The sequence below is a fragment of the Rattus norvegicus genome, chromosome 4 (assembly GCF_021556685.1).
Source record: "Rattus norvegicus strain SHRSP/BbbUtx chromosome 4, alternate assembly SHRSP_T2T, whole genome shotgun sequence".
NCBI lineage: Eukaryota > Metazoa > Chordata > Mammalia > Rodentia > Muridae > Rattus > Rattus norvegicus.
The window spans coordinates 9,420,579-9,444,528 of NC_141537.1; the positions used below are offsets into that span (position 1 = coordinate 9,420,579).

Consider the following 23,950-nt stretch of genomic DNA (forward strand, 5'->3'; position numbering starts at 1 on the left):
TCTTTGTTTTTACTTAATTGATTGATTTCAACCCTTACTTTGCTTATTTCCTGCTGTCTACTCCTCCTCGGTGTGTTTGCTCTTTTCCTTTCTTTCTTTCTTTCTTTCTTCCTTTCTTTCTTTCTCTCTCTTTTTCTTTCCAGCTTTCAGATTATGAGAACTTTCTAATTTCCTTATGGAAGCATTTAGTGCTATGAACTTTCCTCTTAGCACTGCTCTGTGTCCCATAATTTTGTGTATGTTATGTCTTTATTTTCATTGAATACTAGAAAGTCTTAATTTCTTTATTTCTTCCCTGACCCAGAAAGTATCACTGAGTAGAGAGTTATTCAGTTTCCATGAGTGTGTAGGCTTTCCACTGTTTCTGTTGTTGTATTATTTCAATTTTCTTGGATCAGCTGAGGCTTGCTTTGTGACAGACTATATTGTCAAGTTAGGACAAGGTTCCATGAGGTGCTGAAAACAAGGTATACTGGTTTGTGTTTGGGTAAAATGTTCTATAGATATCTATTAGGTCCATTTGGTTCATAATGTCAGAAAGTTCCATTATTTGTTTAGTTTTTATCAGGATGACCTGTCTATTGGTGAGAGTGTGGTGGCGAAGTCTCCCACTATTTATGTGTGAGGTTCAATATGTGATTTAAGCTTTAGCAATGTTTCTTTTACAGCCCCATTAGCTGAGGGGCAGCAATAAACCATGAGAGAATCTGAGATAATGAGGCAGAGTACGAGGTCAGACATTTGAGATGAGGAAGCTTCGTTGTTCTCTCAAGGATGAAGTTAATTCTAAGAAGATAGAAGCATTCCATAAGATGAATGCAGGTGATTTGAGGGACATGTCTCTGAGAAGCATTTCCAGATACTTCCTCAAATCTAATGTTTCCATGCATGATTGAAACCATGGGCAGAGCTGGGAGATAACTGATGTCTGGATGCTCCTTGTGATTCTCAGAGTGAAGTGGGGGATGAGGCCTCTGTGATCTCACAGAGTAAATCGCTGCCCTAGTAACAACAGTATTCATACCCTGAGGACAACTCAGAGTCCTGCAAGGAGGCCTGGGATTTACAGCAAGTACATCGATTTACACAGGTTTGGCTGTTTTCTGGGATGAACATTACCCAAAATTCATCATGTGAGTAACTCACTTAGTGTGAGGCAATTTTTCATTAGGTTCTTTATGGGATAAGGAGACTGAAACATACTGAGGGACTTCTTCAAAGTAGCAATCCTTGAGTAGTCCCCATCATGACTAAAGTAAAGAACTCAATAGGAAAGAGCATTCTAGTACTCTACCTAACCCTGGAGACTATGTACAATTACTTTTTTCTGTTTTTTTCTGTTTTGTTTTTCTAGAAAGGGTTTCTCTGTGTAGCCAGGTCTACCCTGGAACTTGCTCCATAGAAGAGACTGGCCTCAAATTCATTAATCCTTATGGAATTAATAGTGGGTCAAGGCCAGAAGTACTTGTGACCTCTAATAATGTTCAGCTGTTAGGATTTCCTTGGTCTGAGAGTAAAAAGTATTTCAAATTAATGAATTACACTGCTATGGGCCAGGGCCTACCTATTTGCTTTACTAGAAATACTACCAATGCTGGATGTATTTCTGTGAACCCTCAAACTTAAAAGAATATTTCTAAGACTGCAGTGCAAAGCATGAAAATGGGAAGGCCTATCTCTCAGACTGGAAAAGCTGTCTTGTCTTGGGCTTTTAGACCTTGTGAGACAATGAACACAGAAACTGTGGAACCTGCCTTCAAGAAGTCAATCAAATTGAGAAGTTGTTATAATGACTCTCCTCTTTCCTTTAATGTGACCAGTTATTCTGACAGAATCATGAACTAGTCTGGAAATCAATCCAATATTGGACAAAACAAAATGACAGTGGGCATTTGGAAGTTTGGTTCTGGACATTTTCAGAGACATATTTGGAAATTGACAGCTGCCTTGTATAATGCTTGTTGTGGATAAAATGGAACAGGCTCTGGGGTTTAGGTAAATGTGACATCCTGTGTTACCCTACCCAATTTTTTACTAATTGGTTATTTTACCTGTTGTAGGCTCTGTTAGTGAATTCAGTGTTTCTTGTTTTAATTGTCTTTTGTCCAATTACATTTCTGCACTGTATGATGGTCAATTATTAATGATAGTTGATCAACCAGCTTTTATCCTGTAAATTTATCTGAATCCTGGTATTCTTAAAAAGGCTTACAAATATTAGAGGAATTAGATCACGCTCTGGCAAGAAGCATTTATGGTTGGGCTGATCATTGATGGTGTTGTTTCTTTCCTAACACTTATAGCTATTTCTTCTGTATTAGTTTTAGTACAAGAGATACAAGCAACTAGTTAATCGTTTTGCAGAAAATGTAATCAATGCCCTGAGCATTCAAGAGGATTTGGATAGAGCTAGAACAAAGAATTGACACATTATATGATATAGTGAAGATCACGGGAGACGAGATACAAGGAATGTAAGTCAGAAACCATTTGGAATGTCAGACTTAACACCTACAGATTTGTTAAACTCCAAAAATGTATAATGAGTTCAGCATAATTGGACCAAAGTAAAAAGGCACCTTCAAGGTATATGGCATAATACTAATGCTTATTTAGATTTATTAGCCCTGAATAAGGAGGTTGTAAGTTTAAAAATGAAAAGCCTTTGTCTTTTTATGCTGCTAACCTTACAAACGATATTCTGAAAAAATTAAAGGTCATTTTTCCTTCATGCTACTCATTTACATTTCTCATTGTGTATAGCAGGACTTGACTTTATGATCCTTTCTATAGCTTGTCTATTACCTGTTCCTTTAAGAGAAATCATCAAAACTTTTACAGATGTCAAAGCAGAGATACATAAGTTCAAGCTTCAATGTCTTCCTTAGCAGAAATTATTCGCCAATGACAGATAAGATCATCTTAAAAACCTTTTCGACTTAAGAAAGAGTAAATACAAGATTATTCAAATGCCAATGACAGTTAAGAGCTGTGTTTTCAGATGACAACCTAAGACAGTCACAACTTTCTGCTCCATGACCAATAGTGTGTGGCTCTTATAGATAAAAAAGACAGATAAGATTCTCTCAGAGATGGATCAACCTAAGACATGAAATGAATGCTAGGACTCATGTACTGATGATGGGTAAGGTCCACACTTCTTGAGTGGATGCCTAAAACAAGCACAGTCATCCTGTGTCAATAGCTGAGACAGCGTTGGCTTGTATACATAAAGGGGTCATGTGGAGAACACCTACGGAGTTAACTGTGGCCGACTTCTTGCTGTGGTTAATTATGAATGAGTGTGCTGATATACATTTTTGTTTTTAATTAAGACTTACAGTATACCCTGCTAAGTTTATCAACTTACTCATACTTCATTGAAAGATTGTCCGAGCCTAAAAGAAATGACCTTAGTTAAACATCAAAATTGTATATCATAAACTTACCACATAAAGCATTTGTGGCCATTGTTTAACTTCCTGGAATTGGTCATGCTTTCTGTTTCCAGTCTTTAAAAGACACTGAGAAAATACACCTGTTGTTGGCATTGTATTGACCAGCAGCCCTCCCATATCCATCTCTTGCACCTTCTTTTAACCTTTCGTATAATCACCTTCACTCCTTCAATCATGTTTTTGTGCTCTGGCACTAGGGGTGAAGTTCCCCACAGTGAAAGACTGGAAGTGAACCTGTTTCCATAAAATGGCCATAAGACATCAGGTTCTGCCCTTAAATCCCAGTCCAAAAGACACCTGTGTGCCTGGACAAACTTTCAGCTTTCCCAAACCAACTGAGGCCTGTCTTCTATGACTTCACATACAAATCATTGTCATGGTTATTACATGTCCTAGTTCTACAAGCAGCATAGTCTACTTGAGTTGGCTATGGCTAGGACTTGAAACCAGGAGAAGGTAGTCAGGGATGCCTTTCAGTTAAGTCAGTGCAGAGAATTCTTTGGGTAAAGATGTGATCTCACGTCAGTATAAGTACTTGCTAAGGGGCTTTATAAAATGGGTGAGAGAGGTAAAATTCAGTGTCTAGGGGTTTTTGATATACAAGACAGATGTTATCTTGAGAAGAATTGCAGTAACAAAAACCTCAGAGACACTTTCAAACACCATGGCCAGGCAAACTTAGGGAGCACAGAAACCACTTGCACACAGGGTAAAAAGGGTCGTGTGAAGATCTCCATTTAAGCATTCAACACTTTAGCAAGGCACCCTTTAGACTTTGGAGGACTAATTTCTATTTTTTCTCTTGCCTACTTGTGATATTTCACCACGATACTTCAACACAAAAGGTAAAAAATGCATCATGGTGCCATCATATAGGGACTCTCTTGTGGGTCTCATAACTTAAAAACATCAATCTTTCCACATCAGTTCATGGGCCTAATCAACCACAGGCACAGTCACCTGGGCAACGAGAGGGTCTTTTCCTCACCATTCCCCTAAATATTTGATGTATAATTTGTTTCATCTGGATTCTGGGCTTTAGTTGTCTGTCCATGTTTCCCTGAGGACAGGTCAATGATATTCTGAGTACATTTAGGTTACCAAGTATTTTGCTGTATACGAATTCACAAGTCTAGTTTTGTTGCTTTTTTTTTAAAAAAAATGTTTTTTCCAATGGTGATCATATTTGAAAGTAAAAGTTTCCACTTGCATGAATTCAAAAGGATTCACTACATCAACCTAAAGAAAACCAGAAATTCCGCCCCTGAGGATAAGATATATGGGCCTGCAACAGTGCCTCAAATGAAAGAGGCCCTAGGAAAATTAAGGGAAGGATTTGCCTGGGTCACTCTCTACCCTGATGAAGAGGCCCAGGCCCAAAGCCAAAAGAGATGTGGGCCTGGGCTTATCCCTAAAACCTGGAGAGGCCCAGGTCCAAAGAAGAATAGATGTGGAACTAGACCAATCACTGACCCTGAAGAAGCCCAGGACAAGAAAAAATAAACATGGGACTAGGCCTAAACCTAACCCAGACATAGCCTGGGCTCAAAGCAATAAGATATGTGGACTTAGGCCTATCCTAAACCCTGAAGCGGCTTAGGCCCAAAGAAGAAAAAGTATGGGCCTGGGCCCAACGAGAAAGAGATGTGGGCCTAGACAAATCCCTGATCATGAAGAAGCCCAGGCCCAAAGCAAGAAGAGATGTGGGCCTGGGCCAATCCCTACCACTGAAGAAGCCTGGGTCTAAAGTAAGAAGAAATATGGGCTTGAGCCTATCTTTAAAAATGACAAGGCCTAGGCTGAAAGACATAGATATGTGGACCTGGGCCAACACCTGACCCTTAAGATGTCTGCTCCCACCAAGAATGGATTTGTACCTGAGACAATTTCTAACCCTCAGGTGCCCAGGCCCAAATCAAGAAGTGAAAAACCCTGAACTGGCCATGTCCAAATATTGAAAATACATGGGCTTGGGCCATCCCTTCATATGAAAGAGGCCCAGGCCACCACACCCTCACACACACACACCCCTAAAGTGTGTTAAGGCAGAGCTTGCCCCTAAAGAATCCCCACCTCAAAAAAAAAAAAAAAGTGCAGGCCTGGGCCAATTTCTGAGCCTGAAAAAGCCCAGCCCCCAAAAAAGAGAAAATACTTGGCTTCGTGCCAAGGCCTCAAACATGACTTAAAAATAAAATCCTAGGAAAGTGGTATATGCAGAACAACTCTGACGCTGAAGAACCTCGAGCTCAGTAACAGAAGATCTGTGGATGGGTAAACTACTGAATAAAGAGGACCAGGACAATCACAAAACAGGAGCATGTCTAAGCCAAAGCTGAAACAGAAGAATCCTGGACCAAAAGCAAAATAAATGTGGAATGAGCCTATCCAGGGCCCCAAACAAGAAGATAAATCCTAACCAAGAAGGGAAACAAGAAGGGAAAACAAACAAGAAGGGAAAAATCCTAAAATGAGAGACCCCAGCAGAACCAAAAATCTGTACGATGGCTGAATGAATCACTGAAATTCAGGATGCCCATGCCAAAATGCTAATATAAAGTTAGTCCAGGTTCACCATCCCAAACAAAGAGCTGTGCCCAGGCCAAAACTAAGAAACATCATTGCAGTTTGAGCACTCTGGTTCATGACCTTAATTTAAATTCTCATTTTACAACCAATCGAGGCATCGATGCAGACACTCCCAGTTGTCCCTCCATAATCATGGACTGACTCACATAAGGTGCTCCCTATCTATACTGATGACTGATGTAAGCTGTCGTCCTGAGTACAAGGGATATGAATCACATACTACTTCGCTCAACCACATCCTCAGTGCATACAAGCTAGAGTGACACAATTACTATAATGTGCCAATCACCTATCAATATGGACTTACCATGTAAAAAAGGCTTGTTATACTTCACTGTGTACCTTTCTGAGGCAAGAACTTATCTTGACTTCAACTGTTCTTTAGGAACAATTAATTTTCAAATATAACTCAGGCCACAGCTTCTTCAGCAAGAATCTCTGACTAACATAAGATTGGTCTTCTGAGTAACTGACATATGGACACTTTTTTTCTCCAGGAAGCAGATTTGATGGTGATCAAATGAGGTACAAGGCCATGAATAGGCCTCAAAGAAAATCTTGAACTGCACGGAGCCGTATTGGATTTGGGCCTAGCCGCTTTTTGACTGCATGGCTCAAAGTGGCTAGGTGACTTTGGGCTGTTTGGCCACAGAGACTCACCCCTAAGATGACTGCATTAAGTCTTAAGATTGTTGAATGAAAGCCTCTCCCATGAATTTATGGCACAGGAAGATAACATTCAAGGGATGCCTCAGCTCCCTTAGCAGATACCTGTTACCTCCTGAATCAACACCCAGTGTCTCCACCACCTGACCTCATCATCTACCGCCTGACCTCTTTGCCTCCAGCTATCACTACCTATATCCGCACCTCCCCCTCCTCTGTGTTTCACAAAGGACACTCCCCCTACCTGAAAGCCTTAAAAGCTGTAACATTCACCCCAATAAACGAGACCTTGACAACAGAATCTTGCTTGGTCTCCTTCTTCTCTCACCCCCCATTTAGGCCCAAGGGTAGCGCCCCTTCGGGACCCTGAATAACTGGGTCCCCACTGGCGGGGACATTGAACCTCCTTGAATACCAAGTACCCTGGACTCTGACTGTCAACAAGGGTATTTGAGTCACATCCTCTATCCACCACTGGACACAATTCCACCACAAAGGAGCCAGGCCTTAAAGGGGCCAAGCCTCAATTGAATGATCATATGAAATAGATACAACTATGACCCTGCCATGATCAGAAACCAGGCATTGTCTCACATAAATTTAATTTCTTCAACAAATTATGACCCACTCCATGCCATTGTTAAGAAATTTGGACTCAATGTTGATCATATCACAGCCTGTAATCTCCAAATGAAACCAATCTACAAGATCCTTTTGGTACACCTGTGATCTGTGGGCTGTATCCACCATTCTACCAACTCACCTCAAGTGTGTCAAGACAACATCAATACATTTAAGTAATCTGTACCACCCATGAATATCAAAGAGCATGGGCACACCATGGGATCAAGGGAGTGTGGGTTGCACCCAAGGGATCCTCTGTGTCCAAGTCTGATCTGGAATACTACAAATAAAGGAAAATAATTTTACATCTTCCATAATATGTATACATATGTCCAAGCCCCATCTCATATATTAAAATCCATCCCTACTATGCTGCCTTCACCTGTAAGGAAGGCAACACAGAAGAGAAGGCTACAAGCACACCTAGCTTCTGAAAGGATCAGCAGATCTGTCATCTGCCTTTTGTTTCAGATGTATGCAGGTAGTCGAAACTGCCAGTTTCCAGAAAGCCAGGAATTATTATATATATCCTATAAAAATGTATTATATATGTATCCTATAAAAATGCACCAAAACTTTTAGTCACCATTGATAGGGAAATAAGATAGTCCATGGTAAAAACAAATTTAAGCAATATTTATCTATGAATCTACAGAAGAAATAGAAGATCATAAATAGAATATGCTAAAAGGAAAATTCTAAACTAGGAAATAAATTACAACTATGAAACCACAGGGAATGAATAATTCCAGACTACCAAAATCAAAGGAATGAAACCACAACACACAGACAGGTATCACCATCATCACCACCACCATCACTGCCATCAAATGAAACAAGAAATGACAGAAATCAACAAAGTAATTGCTCATTGATGTCTTGATATCAATAGTCTCAATTATTGAATAAAAGACACAGACTAATAGACTGCATGCAAAAACAGGACATATCCTTTTACTGTATTCAAGAAACACACCTTCACATTAAGGATAGATATTACCTCAGGGTGAAGGGTAGGAAAAAGATATTCCATGTAAATGGAGCTAACATTCAAGCTCCCAATGCCATTTTAATATCTAACAATTTAGACTTCACCTCAAAACTAATAAAAGGAGATACAGAAGAATACTACATAGCCATCAAAGGAAAAATCAATCAAAGGACAATTCAATTCTTAACACATAGGTATCCAACATTAAAAGAAACAGTCCACGAGGAAAAATCAGAGTGACCCTCACACTCTAACAGTGGGAGACTTCAAGTACCTGTAGATATATCATCCAGACAAAAACTAAACTGAGAAGTACTGCAGCAAACATAGCAAAATGAGGTGGACCTAAAAAATATTTACAGAAGAGTTTACCCAAATACAAAATACTCTACCATCTTCTCAGAAACTTATAGAAATTCCTCAATATTGGTAACAACCAGATTTTTGAATCAACCCATACAAATTGAAATAACAGTCTTCATCCTGCCTGACCACCAGGGACTAATGCTGGACACCACCACCACCAAAAACAATATAAAACTTGCAAACTAATAGAAACTGAAAAACTCTGTATCAAATAAGGTATGTCAAGGCAGAAATGAAAAATAAACGCTTTCTAAGACTGAATAATAATGGAAGCAAAACATATCCAAATCCATGGAGAAATGAAGAAAGGCCTAAGAGGCAGTTCACAGTACTCACGGACAATATTTTTTAAAAAATTGGAGTTATTTCATGCTACTTAACAGCACTAGCCAACTCTAAAACAAACCTGGGGGAATCACAACACAAAGAAGAAGACTGCAAGAAATGATCAAGCTCAGGTTGAAATCAATAAAATAATACAAAGCATCAATGAAACTGTTAGTTGGTTGTTTGAGAATCTCAGTAAGACTGACAAACTATCAGCCAATTTCATTAAAAGGCAAAGAAAGAAGACTGAAACTAAAAAAGTTATGGATGAAAAGTGGCACATAACAATAGATACCAAGGAAACAGAATAGTAAGGACATGCCTTAAAAACCTGTACTCTACCAAACTAGAAAATCTAAAACAAATGCCTCCCTTTCTAGATACATAGATTATCCAAAGTTAAACTAAGGTCACATAAGCAATTGAAAAAAGCCAATAATCCATAGGGGAAAGGAAGCAGACATTAAAAGTCTCTTTTAAAAAAAAAGCCCAGAAAAGATGATTTTTGACAAAGAATTCTACCAGACTTTTAAACAGTTAATGCCAACACTACTCAATTTATTCCACAAAGTACCAACAGAAGGAACATTGCACAGTTTATTTTATGAGGACAAGTTTTCCTGATCCCTAAACCAGAAAAGACCAACCAAAAAAAGAAAATTACAAAACAATGTTTCTTATGGACAGACGTGAAAATATTCAACATGATAATCGTGAAGTACCTTGAAGAGCACATAAGAAAGATCATCCACCATGAACAAGTAGGCATTGTCCCAGAGATGCAGGCATAGTTTAATATACAAATATCAATAAATGTATTCCACTGTATAAAAAAACTGAAAATAAAATGTGATTGTCTCATCTAATTAGGCTGCCAAAAAAGCTTTGAGAAAATGCAAAAGCCCCTTTGTAAGAAGCTATCATAAGACAAGCTACTAACTAGCAAGTGATCTGCCTGAGATGACTTGTCCTTGGATTAAAAATATTCAATGAAGCTTTAATAGGCAAGGCCCAGGAGAAAATCATTGTAGGAAAAGTTCCTGCGATTAATATGCTTTTCCTGTTTTTATTAAACACATATAACAATCACTAGGTATTAGTCCACCCTTTTGCAAAGATCTCTCCAGTACTTTGTGGATGTACTGTCTTGCAGTGATGCTATATAGACAAATAGATGGCTTCTTAATTCTCTTTTTTTTTTATTAACTTGAGTATTTCTTATATACATTTCGAGTGTTATTCCCTTTCCCGGTTTCCGGGCAAACATCCACCTCCCCCCTCCCCTTCTTTATGGGTGTTCCCCTCCCCATCCTCCCCCCCTTGCCGCCCTCCCCCCAACAATCACGTTCACTGGGGGTTCAGTCTTAGCAGGACCCAGGGCTTCCCCTTCCACTGGTGCTCTTACTAGGATATTCATTGCTACCTATGGGGTCAGAGTCCAGGGTCAGTCCATGTATAGTCTTTAGGTAGTGGCTTAGTCCCTGGAAGCTCTGGTTGCTTGGCATTGTTGTACATATGGCGCCTCGAGCTCCTTCAAGCTCTTCCAGTTCTTTCTCTGATTCCTTCAGTGGGGGTCCTATTCTCAATTCAGTGGTTTGCTGCTGGCATTCGCCTCTGTATTTGCTGTATTCTGGCTGTGTCTCTCAGGAGCGATCTACATCCGGCTCCTGTCGGTCTGCACTTCTTTGCTTCATCCATCTTGTCTAATTGGGTGGCTGTATATGTATGGGCCACATGTGGGGCAGGCTCTGAATGGGTGTTCCTTCTGTGTCTGATTTAATCTTTGCCTGTGTGTCAGGAGTGCTGTAGACCTGTTTTCCTGGTTTCTTTCAGCCTGTTATGACGACAGAGTGTTCTGCTTTTGGGCGTGTAGTTTTCCCTCTCTACAGGTCTTCAGCTGTTCCTGTGGGCCTGTGTCTTGAGTTCACCAGACAGGTCACTTGCAGCAGAAAAGTTGGTCTTAGCTGTGGTCCCGAGGCTCAAGTTTGCTCGCGGGGTGCTGCCCAAGAGCTCTCCGCGGCAGCAGCAACCAGGAAGGTGCCGCCGTTTCCCGGAGCTTCAGTGCACCAGGGTTCCAGATGGCGTTTGGTGTTTTCCTCTGGCGTCTGAGATGTGTATGCAGAGTGCAGTCTCTTCTGGTTTCCCAGGTGTGTCTGCCTCTCTGAAGGTTTAGCTCTCCCTCCCACGGGATTTGGGTGCAGAGAACTGTTTATCTGGTCTGTTTCCCTCAGGTTCCGGCGGCGGTGTCTCAGAGGCAGCGGTCCTGCCGCTCCTGGGCCCTCCCCCACGGGAACCCAGAGGCCTTATACAGTTGCCTCTTGGGCCAGGGATGTGGGCAGGGGTGGGCAGTGTTGGTGGTCTCTTCTGCTCTGCAGCCTCAGGAGTGCCCACCTGACCAGGCGGTCGGGTCTCTCTCCCACGGGGTCTGGGAGCAGAGAGCTCCTATGAATACTTTTGTTCCGCCTTTTAAAAATGACTGAAACATTTGCACTTTGGTCATCCTTCTTCTTGATCTTCATGTGGTTTATGGATTATATCTTGGGTAATTTGAGCTTTTGGGCTAATATCTACTTATCAGTGAGTGCATACCACGTGTGTTCTTCTGTGACTATGTTACCTTACTCAGGATGATATTTTCTAGCTCCATGAATTTGCCTATGAATTCCATGAAGTCATTGTTTTTGATAGTTGAGTAGTACTCTATTGTATACATGTATGTTTTCTGTATCCATTCCTCTGTTGAAGGTCATCTGAGTTCTTTCCAGCTTCTGGCTATTATAAATAAGGCTGCTACGAACATAGTGTAGCATGTGTCCTTGTTATATGTTGGAGCATCATTTGAGTATATGCCCAGGAGTGGTATAGCTGGGTCCTCAGGTAGTACTATGTCCAGACTGATTTTCAGAGTAGCTGTACCAGTTTGCAATCCCACCAACTCGGGAGGAGTGTTCCTCTTTCTCCACATCCTCACCACCATGTGCTGTCACCTGAGTTTCTTATCTTAGCCATTCTGACTGATATGAGATTGAATCTTAGGGATGTTTTGATCTGCATTTCCCTGATGACTAAAGATGTTGAACATTCTTTTTTTTTATTTTTTTTATTAACTTGAGTATTTCTTATATACATTTCGAGTGTTATTCCCTTTCCCCGTTTCTGGGCAAACATCCCACTCCCCCCTCCCCTTCTTTATGGGTGTTCCCCTCCCCATCCTCCCCCCCTTGCCGCCCTCCCCCCAACAATCACGTTCACTGGGGGTTCAGTCTTAGCAGGACCCAGGGCTTCCCCTTCCACTGGTGCTTTTACTAGGATACTCATTGCTACCTATGGGGTCAGAGTCCAGGGTCAGTCCATGTATAGTCTTTAGGTAGTGGCTTAGTCCCTGGAAGCTCTGGTTGCTTGGCATTGTTGTACATATGGGGTCTCGAGCCCCTTCAAGCTCTTCCAGTTCTTTCTCTGATTCCTTCAACGGGGGTCCTATTCTCAATTCAGTGGTTTGCTGCTGGCATACGCCTCTGTGTTTGCTGTATTCTGGCTGTGTCTCTCGGGAGAGATCTACATCCGGCTCCTGTTGGCCTGAACTTCTTTGCTTCATCCATCTTGTCTAATTGGATGGATGTATATGCATGGGCCACATGTGGGGCAGGCTCTGAATCGGTGTTCCTTCTGCCTCTATTCGAAACTTTGCCTCCTTATTCCCTGCCAAGGGTATTCTTGTTCCCCTTTTAAAGAAGGAGTGAAGCATTCACATTTTGATCATCCGTCTTGAGTTTCATTTGTTCTAGGCATCTAGGGTAATTCAAGCATTTGGACTAATAGCCACTTATCAATGAGTGCATACCATGTGTGTTTTTCTGTGATTGGGTTACCTCACTCAGGATGATATTTTCCAGTTCTGACCATTTGCCTACGAATTTCATAAAGTCATTGTTTTTGATAGCTGAGTAATATTCCATTGTGTAGATGTACCACATTTTCTGTATCCATTCCTCTGTTAAAGGGCATCTGGGTTCTTTCCAGCTTCTGGCTATTATAAATAAGGCTGTGATGAACATAGTGGAGCACGTGTCTTTTTTATATGTTGGGGTATCTTTTGGGTATATGCCCAAGAGAGGTATAGCTGGATTCTCAGGCAGTTCAATGTCCAATTTTCTGAGGAACCTCCAGACTGATTTCCAGAATGGTTGTACCACTCTGCAATCCCACCAACAATGGATGAGTGTTCCTCTTTCTCCGCATCCTCGCCAGCATCTGCTGTCCCCTGAGTTTTTGATCTTAGCCATTCTCACTGGTGTGAGGTGAAATCTCAGGGTTGTTTTGATTTGCATTTCCCTTATAACTAAAGATGTTGAACATTACTTTAGGTGTTTCTCAGCCATTCGGCATTCCTCAGCTGTGAATTCTTTGTTTAGCTCTGAACCCCATTTTTTAATAGGGTTATTTGTCTCCCTGCGGTCTAACTTCTTGAGTTCTTTGTACATTTTGGATATAAGGCCTCTATCTGTTGTAGGATTGGTAAAGATCTTTTCCCATGTGTTGGATGCCGTTTTGTCCTAACCACAGTATCCTTTGCCTTACAGAAGCTTTGCAGTTTTATGAGATCCCATTTGTCGATTCTTGATCTTAGAGCATAAGCCATTGGTGTTTTGTTCAGGAAATTTTTTCCAGTGCCCATGTGTTCCAGATGCTTCCCTCGTTTTTCTTCTATTAGTTTGAGTGTATCTGGTTTGATGTGGAGGTCCTTGATCCACTTGGACTTAAGCTTTGTACAGGGTGATAAGCATGGATCGATCTGCATTCTTCTACATGTTGACCTCCAGTTGAACCAGCACCATTTGCTGAAAATGCTATCTTTTTTCCATTGGATGGTTTTGGCTCCTTTGTCAAAAATCAAGTGCCCATAGGTGTGTGGGTTCATTTCTGGGTCTTCAATTCTGTTCCATTGGTCTATCTGTCTGTCTCTGTACCAATACCATGCAGTTTTCATCATGATTGCTCTGTAATACTGCTTGAGTTCAGGGATAGTGATTCCCCCTGAAGTCCTTTTATTGTTGAGGATAGTTTTAGCTGTCCTGGGTTTTTTGTTATTCCAGATGAATTTGCAAATTGTTCTGTCTAACTCTTTGAAGAATTGGATTGGTATTTTGATGGGGATTGAACATTTCTTTAGGTGCTTCTCAGTCACTCAATATTCCTCATCTGAGAATTCTTGGTTTAGCTCTATCCACATTTTTGATAAGGATATTTGGCTTTCTGGAGTCTAACTTCTTTAGTTCTTTATATATATTGGATAGTAGCCCTCTATCAGATATAGGATTGGTAAAGATCTTTTCCCAATCTGTTGGTTGCCATTTTGTCCTAATTAGAGTGTCCTTTTCCTTACAGAAGCTTTGCAATTTTTTGAGGTCTCATTTGTTGATTCTTGATCTTAGAGCATAAGCCATTGGTGTTCTATTGAGGAAATTTTCCCCCAATGTCCATGTATTCAAGGCTCTTCCCCCTTTTTCTTCTATAAGTGTTAGTGTATCTGGTTTTATGTGGAGGTCCTTGATCCACTTGGGCTTAAGTTTTCTACAGGGCAATAAGAATGGATCAATTTGCATTCTTCTACATGCTGAATGTCAGTTGAACCAGCACTAATTGTTGAAAATGCTATCTATATTTCACTGGATGGTTTAGCTCCTTTGTCAAAGATCAAGTGACCATAGGTATGTGCATTCATTTCTGGGTCTTCAATTCTATTCCATTAATCTACCTGCCTGTCTCTGTACCAATAATCTCTATTGCTCTTTAATACAGCTTGAAGTCAGGGATGATGGTTCCCCCAGAAGTTCTTTTATTGTTGAGAATAGTTTTTAATATCCTAAGTTTTTTGTTATTACAAATGAATTTGCAAATTGCTCTTTCTAATTCTATGAAGAATTGAGTTGGGATTTTCATGGGTATTGCACTGAATCTGTAGATTGCTTTTGGCAAAATGGTGATTTTCACTATATTATCCTGTCAATCCATGAGCATGGAAGAAATTTCCATCTTCTGAGGTCTTCTTCAATTTCTTTCTTCAGAAACTTGAAGTTCTTGTCATACAGATCTTTTCACTTGCTTGATTAGAGTCACACCAAGGTACCTTATGATATTTGTGACTATTGTGAAGGGTGTCCTTTCCCTAATTTCTTTCTCAGCCTGTTTATCCTTTAAGTAGAGCAAGGCTACTGATTTGTTTGAGTTAATTTTATATCCAGTCACTTTGCTGAAGTTGTTTACCAGGCTGAGTATTTCTCTGGTGGAACTTTTGGGGTCACTTAAGTATACTATCATATCATCTGCAAATAATGCTATTTTTACTTCTTCCTTTCCAATTTGTATTCCTTCCTTCCCTTTGTTGTCTGCTCTGGCTAGGACTTCGAGTACTATATTGAATAAGTAAGGACAGAGTGGGCAGCTTTGTCTAGTCCCTGATTTTAGTGGAATTGCTTCAGGTTTCTCTGCATTTAGGTTGATGTTGGCTACTGGTTTGCTATACATTGCTTTTTACTATGTTTAGGTACGGTCCTTGAATTCCTGATCTTTCCAAGACTTTTAACATGAAGGGGTGTTGAATTTTGTTAAATGCTTTCTCAGCATCTAATGAGGTGATCATGTTTTTTCATTTCTTTGTGTTTTTTACCTAGCGGATTACTTTGATGGATGTCTTTATATTATACCATCCCTGCATCCCTGCGATGAAACCTACTTGATCATGATGGATGGTTGTTTTGATATATTCTTGCCAAGAGAGCAGGTCAACTCAGCACAGGCAGGAACTGGAAGCCAGTCCTCTCATCTTCAAAACATGACCTAAAATTCACATCAATGAGTTTAATAAAATCTTCACATTGAGTTTTATTTCCTCAGCCTGCAATACTTTTTTTCTTTTCTTCTAGCTTCAAAAGCAGAATTTCACTGAGTTCCTCCCGTGGATTAGTATGTCTTTCCTTAAGCTTAGGTCCCTCTTCCATCCTGTCTCTCCTGGTGTCCTTCCTATGGTGGCTTTCACTCTACATCACTGGCAGATATGATAGTGAAAACATCTGTTTGCCTTTGAATGACAGTCATGAGTCATTTGTGTCATCAAACGGATAAATTTCAATAGAGATTACATTTTGCTACTCATTAATATTGACATTTCAATACATTTATAACACTACACCACTTAGTATCTCACAAAAATTGTTTTCTGTCATAATTTTCGAGAGAGATAAATAGCTAAGTAGAGTGTGGGGAAACTCACCTTTTAGGAAAGACTTAAGCTAAATCAAATTAAACAGGCTTCTCTCCTATGGAATTTTTAGAAGCTTCCCTTTCTGATCCTCACTCTCAAATTAGCATTCATCATTTCCCATCAAACCAAAGGCTTTGTGCTGCACATTCCAAGGAGTATTCATCACAACACACTACAGAAATGATGGTCTCATTCTTTAATTGATGGTGACATAGTAAAGACCTATTCTTGTTCCATTTAATTATGAAATTTTCCTTTGATCCTATCCTGTACCTTTAGCAGCAAAGTAAGTAAATTTACTTTGTACTAAATAAGTCAAAAGGATAAGTGGCTTGACTATGCCACTATGTATAGCCTCTTAATTAATTTTAACTGCTACCTAAAACTTTTGCATATTTATGGATGCCATGTTTTGACACAAGTACACATTGCATAATGTTCAAGTGTGGATGTATCTCCTCAAATGTTACTGTTTCTTTACAATCAAACATTCAAATTTCCCTTGAAACTAGTGCAGGACATGTTTGAATAAAAACAACTAATGTGGAGTCATCTGGGAAGAGAGATCCTCAATTGAGGAACTGCCTCATTGCTGTGGACCTGTCTGTAGTGATATTTTCTTAATTGGTGATTGATATGGTGACCTCGGGCCCCTGTCAGTGGTATCACCCCTACCTAATTGGGTTGTGTGGAGAGGGAAGCTGAGCTAGCCAGCATGCAGCTTTCCTCCATGGGTTCTGCCTCTGTTCCAGCTGGAGTTCCTTCACTGAGTAGACTCAATGGTATAGTATGTCCTGAAAGTTGTAAGGTAAAATAAAATGCTCCACCTAAGTTTGTTTTGATCTGTCCTTTGTCAAAGCAAAAGAAAAGCAAACCAGGACAAAACTTTTAAAGAAAATGGTTAGTGCATTATGTACAGCAACTACCAGAGACATGAGAAACCCTAATCTTACTTAGTACATTCACTACCCTCTGCCCAAACTCACTCCATCTGTGTCTGTTAGTGTTTATTCATCTTTTATTTAATAGACTTAGTTTTTTTGTTTGTTTTGGTTATTGTTATTACTTATATTTTTTTTACAGTCGAGCCATTGTCGTCCTCCTGGTCCTCCCTCCCACAGTTCCTCATCCCATTTCTCCTCTCCTGTTTCCAAGAGGATAGTGCCCACCATCAGGCCTCCCTACTCCCTAGGGCCTCAAGTTCCTAAAGGGTTACGCTTGCCTTCTCCCACTGAGGCCAGACTAGGCAGTCCTCTTCTATATATGTGTGGGGTCCTCGGACTAATTCATGTATTCTATCTGATTGGTGGCTCAGGGTCTGAGACATCTCAGGGGTCCAGGTTAGTTGAGACTGTTGGTCTCTCAGTGGGGCCACCCTCATCTTCACTTCTTCCAGCCTTTCTCTAATTCAACCACGGGGGTCCTCAACCTCAATGCAATGGTCTGTCTCAGTCAGCTACTTGTTGTGCCTCTCAGGGGACAGTCATGCCAGGTTCCTGTCTGTAAACACACCATATCACCAGTAATAGTATTAGGCCCCAATTGGAGCCTAATACTAAAGGAATTTAGATGGATCCCAATTTGGGCCGGTCACTGGACTGCCTTTCCGTCAGTCTCTTTTCCATTTTTGTCCTACAGTTCTTTTAGAAAGGAACAATTCTGGGTCAGAGTTTTTGACTGTGGGATGGCAACCCCATCCCTCCACTTAATGCCCCATGTTTCTACTGGAGGTGGACTCTGAGTTCCCTCTCCCTATTGTTGGGCATTTCATCTAAGGTTCCTCCCTTTGTGTCCTGATAGTCTTTCACTTCCCAGATCTCTGGTACTTTCTAAAGGGTACCTCTTCCTTCTCCCTCCTCCAAGGTTAAATATTTCCATTAATTCCGCAGGCCTTTAGAGCTTCTCTCCTGCCCCCCCCCCAATACTTGGTTATTTTACCTTTTCCCCTCCCCCTCCTCTCTCTCACTTAGGCCCCTCCATCTCTCTGCCTCCCATGATAATTTTTTCCTCCCTTCTAAGTGGGATTGAACCATCCTCACTTGGGTTTTTCTTCTTGTTAAAGTACTTGAGTTCTATGGATTGTATCCTAGACATTCTGCACTTTTTGGCTAATATCCACTTATTACTTAGTAAGTACATACAATGCATGTCCTATTGGGTTTGAGCGAGGGCCCAGGATGAGGTAACTCATCTAGTTCCATCCATTTGCCTACAAAACTCACAATGTCTTCATTCTTAATAGTGGAATAGTATTCCATCATGTAAATGAACCATATGTTCTGTATCCATTCTTCTGGTGTGGTACATCTGGATCATTTCCAGCTTCTGGATATCACAGATCAAGCTGCTATGAACATAGTGGAACATGTGCCCCTGTAGTATGGTGGGGCATCTTTGGGTATATGCCCAAGAGTGGTATTGCTGGGTCTTCAGGTAGATCTATTTCAAATTTACTGATGAACTTCCAGATTGATTTCCAGAATGGGTGTAACAGTTTACAATCTCACCAGCAATGGAAGAGTATTCCTCTTTCTCCATATCCTCACCAACATGTACTGTCACCTGAGTTTTTTATCTTAGTCATTCTGATTGGTGTAAGGTGGAATCTCAGGGACATTTGACTTGCATTTACCCTGATGTCTGAGGATGTTGAACATTTAAGTGCTTCTCAGCCGTCTGAGATCCTCTGTTGTGAATTCTCTGTTTAGCTCTATACTCCATTTTTGATTGGGTTGTTTGGTTCTTTAGAGGTGAGCTTCTTGAGTTCTTCATATATTTAGGATAATAGCCTTCTATGGGATGTAAGGTTAGTGAAGATTTTTCCCCCAATTTCTAGGTTGCCAATTTGTTCCATTGACTATGTCTTTTGCCTTACAGAAGCTTTTTAGTTTCATGAGGTCCCATTTGTCAATTCTTGATCTTAGAGCATAAGCAATTGGAGTTCTGTTTAGGAAATCCCCCCCTCCCCCGCTCTCTATCCTGTGCCAATGAGTTCAAGGCTCTTTCATAATTTCTCTTCAATCAGATTCAGCATATCTAATTTTATGTTGAACTCCTCAATTCACTTGGACTTGAGCTTTGTGCAAGGTGACAAATATGGATTTATTTTCATTTTCTACATGCAGACTGTCAATTAGACCAGCATTCTTTATTGGAGATGCTTTCCTTTTTTCCAGTGTACATTTTTGGCTTCTTTGTCAAAGATCAAGTGTCTGTAAGTATATGGATTTACTTCTGGTTCTTCAATTCTATTCTATTAAACAACCTGTCTGTCTCTTTATCAAATATCATGCAGTTTTTACCACTATTGCTCTGTAGTACAGCTTGAGATCAGGGATGGTGATTTCTCAAGAAGTTCTTTTATTGTTGAGAATTGTTTTTGCTATTCTGGGCTTTTTGTTTTTCCATATGAATTTGAGTATTTTCTTTCCATGTTTGTGAAGAATTGTGTTGGAATTTTGATTGAGATTGCATTAAATCTGTAGATTGCTTTTGATAGAATGGCCATTGTTTACTATGTTAATCCTACCAATCCATGAGCATGGGAGAGCTCTCAATTTTCTGAGGGGCTTCTTCAGTTTCTTTCTTCAGGGACTTGAGGTTCTTGTCATACAGATCTTTCACTTGTTTAGTTAGAGTCACACGAAGATATTTTATTTTATTTGTGTTTATTGTGTAGGGTGTTGTTTCTCTATTTTCTTTCTCATTCCATTTATCATTTGTATAAAGAAAGGCTACTGATTTGCTTGAGTTAACTTTATATCCAGCCACTTTGCTGAAGTTGTTTATCAGCTGTAGAAGTTCTCTGGTAGAATTTTGGGGTTGCTTCTGTACACTACTATATCATCTGCAAATAGTGATACCTTGACTTCTTCTTTGACAATTTGTATCCCCTTTATCTCCTATTGTTGTCTTATTTCTCTAGCTAAAACTTTATGTACTATATTGAATAAATATGGAGAGAGCTGGCAGTCTTGTCCATGATTTTAATGGAATTGCTTCAAGTATTTCTTCATTTGATATTGGCTTTTGTTTTGCTGTATATTGTTTTTATTATGTTTAGATATGGGCCTTGAATTCCTGATCTCTCCAATACTTTTAAGATGAAGAGGTCTTGTATTTTGTCAAATGCTTTTTCATCATCTAATGGGATGATCATGTGATTTTTTGATTTTGTTTATATAGTGGAATACATTAATGGATTTTCATATATTGAACCAACCCTGCATCCCTATGATGAAGCCTACTTGATGGTAGTGAATGCTGGTTTTGATGTGTTCTTGGATTTGGTTCACTAGAATTTTATCGAGTATTTTTGCATTTTGGTCTGAAGTTCTCTTTCTTTGTTGGGTCTTTGTGTAGTTTAGGTATCAGAGTAACTGTGGCTTCACAGATTGAATTAGGTAGTGTTTCCTCTGTTTCTATATTATCAAATAGTTTGTAGAGTGTTGGTTTTAGCTCTTCTTTGATGGTCTGGTAGAATTCTGCCCCAAACCCATCTGGGTCTTGGTTTTTGGTTGGGGGTCTGGAGGTAATGACTTCTATTTCCTTATGGGATATGGGACTATTTAGATAGTTACCTGCTCTTGATTTAACTTTGGTACATTGGATCTGTCTAGAAAGTCAGCCATTTCATCTAGATTTTCCAGTTTTGTTGAGTATAGGCTTTTGTGCTGGTATATGAGAATTTTTTAATTTCCTCAGTTCTGTTCTTTTCATTTCTGATTTTGTAAATTTGATTACTATCTCTGTGCCCTTTAGTTTGGCTAATGGGTTTGTCTATTATGCTGATTTTCTTAAAGAACCAGCTTTTGATTTTGTTGCTCCTTTATAGAGTTCCCTTTCTTTCTTTTTATTTGGCTGATTTTGGCCCTGAGTTTGACTATTTCCTGCCTTCTCCTCCTCTTGGGTGTGTTTGCTTCTTTTTGTTCTAGAGCTTTCAGGTGTGCTGTTAAGTTGCTAGCATAGAAGTTGGGATGGAAATCACAACTCAAGTTTGGACAAACTACACCAGGTCAACACAGTTCCACATGGAGAGGTTTATTGGCATGGCAAAGACAACAGCGTGGTGGGTAAGAGAGGGAGAAGAGAGAGAAAGAGGAAATGGGCAACATAGGTCTGCCTTTTATTTAAAATGTTATGTAACTGCTCCCAAGTGAAGGTGGGAGCTGAACCAAAAGTATGCTGGGAATATATGGCTCTTGCCATGGCAACAGATGTACAGGTGACCAGATGATGTCACTGCTGGAGGTGAAAGCAGCTCTTGATACCAACATACCTCTTTTTTCTTAACAAAAAAAGAAGGAAAAGGTGAGGGGGAAGCCAATGGTGAAAAAGGAATAGGGGCGCCATGTCTCTTAGGCTACTTCCTGCTATCTTGGGACATTGTCAATTTCAGGGTATAGCTGACTTTCACCATCAGGCTTTATTTGGTAAACATTCATAACAGGCTCTTCTGTGGACAGTAGACAGTAATCCTGTAACAGGAACTGATTAATAGTTTGGTTAGAAATGTTCTATATCTGTCGTTAAAATTAATGAGGCAGGGAGCGAATAGTAATGCCAGGAAGATGACTAGGAAAGGCGTTATGAAAGGGAGCATCCACTTCCATGTAGGATTTTCAAAAATCTAGGAATTGGAGGCCTGGCAGTCCTTGAAATTTTGTGTGTCTGATTGTAGCTCCTGGATTTTATTTCTCACTATCCCAGATTGGTTGACATAGAAACATCATTCTTCTTGGAGGAACAATCAAAGACCACCTTCTTTAGCTGTCAGGACATCCAGACCCTGTTGGTTCTGAAGCACCACAGCTGCCAGAGAATCGATCTGTTTTTGGGTAGTAAGCATGTTTTCAGACATTGTTTTGAAAACCATTGTTAATCTCGTAAGTGAACTTATTATACTGGGTCATTGAAGTAATTATCCCAGTGCCAGTGCTTATGGCTATTCCTGCAGTGACGAAGGGTGGCACAATGTGAACTGTCTTCTTATATTGGGCAGCTAACATATCTACAATTGAGATTGGCAGGGTTCCTTTCCCTGGATTACTCCTAGTTCAGGGAAAAGGAGTACCAATTTGTAAACTCCTGACCAGCCTCAGGTAGAAGATGTTATACCTGAGTACCACAAAGGATTGATGTGTTCTGGATTGCCAGGCATCATGCAAGAGATGGGTATCAAGGGTTATGGATCTATTGCAGGTTAGGGAGCCTAACATTCCTACAGAATGTGTCCTAGATGTCTTAAAACAGTTTGCCATGTGAAAAAGAGGTATAGAGAAAAGCTATAGAGTCATGGCAACATCAGAGTCAGGGCAGCTGACAAAAGGTGAGATGAGGTTATTGGGCAGTATCACTGGAGAGTCTGTAAGCAGCAGCCATGCATTAGTTCCTGGGGGTACATATAGCCAGCAATCTTTAAAAAGACCAGGTACAGTGACATAAAGGAAGGAGTTGGTATGCTGAAGTAAGGGTCTGAAGCAAAAGGTGAAATGGCAAGTTAGTGCCACTTATGAGGGGGGATGTCAAAGAGATAAAGACCTCAGAAGAGTGTTTGATTACTTCTCCTACTTTTCTGATATCTAGAGGTTGGGCAATTGAGACATTTTCTCTGAATGTGAATAGTACTTATTGGAGACCCTGCTTGATTTTTATGGTAGAGCTTACCACATGGGATTCCATGGGTCTTGTATATAGAAAAAGAGTGTCTCGAGTGTTGATAGAAGTGATTGGTCCATGATCAATGTATCTGACAAGACCAATATGGACAACCCCCATATTTGTCTGGCCATTTTTTTTACAATTTTTTGGTCTGGTCAAAGAGAAAGCAAATAAAGAGATCATAATACTTAGATGGGATAACCAATACAGAGATGACAGCAATTTGGATCGGTTCCTGGCATCTGGCCATGGAACAGTTTTGAGACCCTATTTGGAAAGACTGTTATCTGTGGGGGTTTCTTGAACCTTGAATCTCCAGATAAAAGGGCTACCCTGGATGGAAACAAACAGCAGGGGGAGGATGAGAAGTCCATGTCTAATCCAGTGGTGTTGAGAGCAACTGTTGGAGTGGAGTCTCATTTTCTGGAATTGGAGACAAGATGGGTGGTCTAGACATCTTCTGGGGCTTAACAGAGCATGGTCCTGTTAGTGTCGATGTATATGAACAATGTTTTCATGGAGGAATAAATGGTTTGAGGTGAGACAGGTGGACACAATCAGAGAGTCCCTCTTGTTAACAGCTGTAGCTGTCATGAGAATCACCTTAAAAGGCCCTGCCATTTAGAGGAGAGGAGTGAGGGTCCATGGTTTGGAAGAGACAGAAGAACTTAGTCTCCAATGTTGATAGGCAGTGGACAAGGGACAGTGTGGCCGAGGTAGATGGTGGTCAGCAAAGTTCCATAGGATAGAGAGAGGGTGTCAAAGTAATGGGGTGAGTAGATGGTCTGAGAGGGAGAGCATTTAGGTGAAAGACCAGGAGGTAGGACTGGGTGTCCATATATGAGTTCAAAAAGTGAGACTTGGAGAGGTGGCTTAGGAAGAGCTCATAGTCTGAAGAGAGCCAGGGGTAGAAGTTTTACCCAATCAAGGTAAAGTTCCTGTGACAGCTTGACAAAAGTGGTTTTTAAAGAGCCATTAATTCTACCTTTCCTGAAGATTGAGGATGGTGGG

The 23,950-nt window shown here is 40.4% G+C and overlaps 1 long non-coding RNA gene across 1 annotated transcript in view; it reads left to right on the forward strand.

Annotated features, from left to right (window-relative positions):
- Window positions 1-1,015: 1,015 nt before the first annotated feature.
- The window catches only part of Cdk4-ps4 (cyclin-dependent kinase 4, pseudogene 4), a 42,916-nt gene continuing 19,981 nt past the window's right edge, over window positions 1,016-23,950 (forward strand). Inside the window, exons 1-2 of the long non-coding RNA XR_015687189.1 lie at window positions 1,016-1,133; window positions 2,322-2,474. This is a non-coding gene — a long non-coding RNA (cyclin-dependent kinase 4, pseudogene 4). The remainder of the gene's footprint in view (window positions 1,134-2,321; window positions 2,475-23,950) is intronic.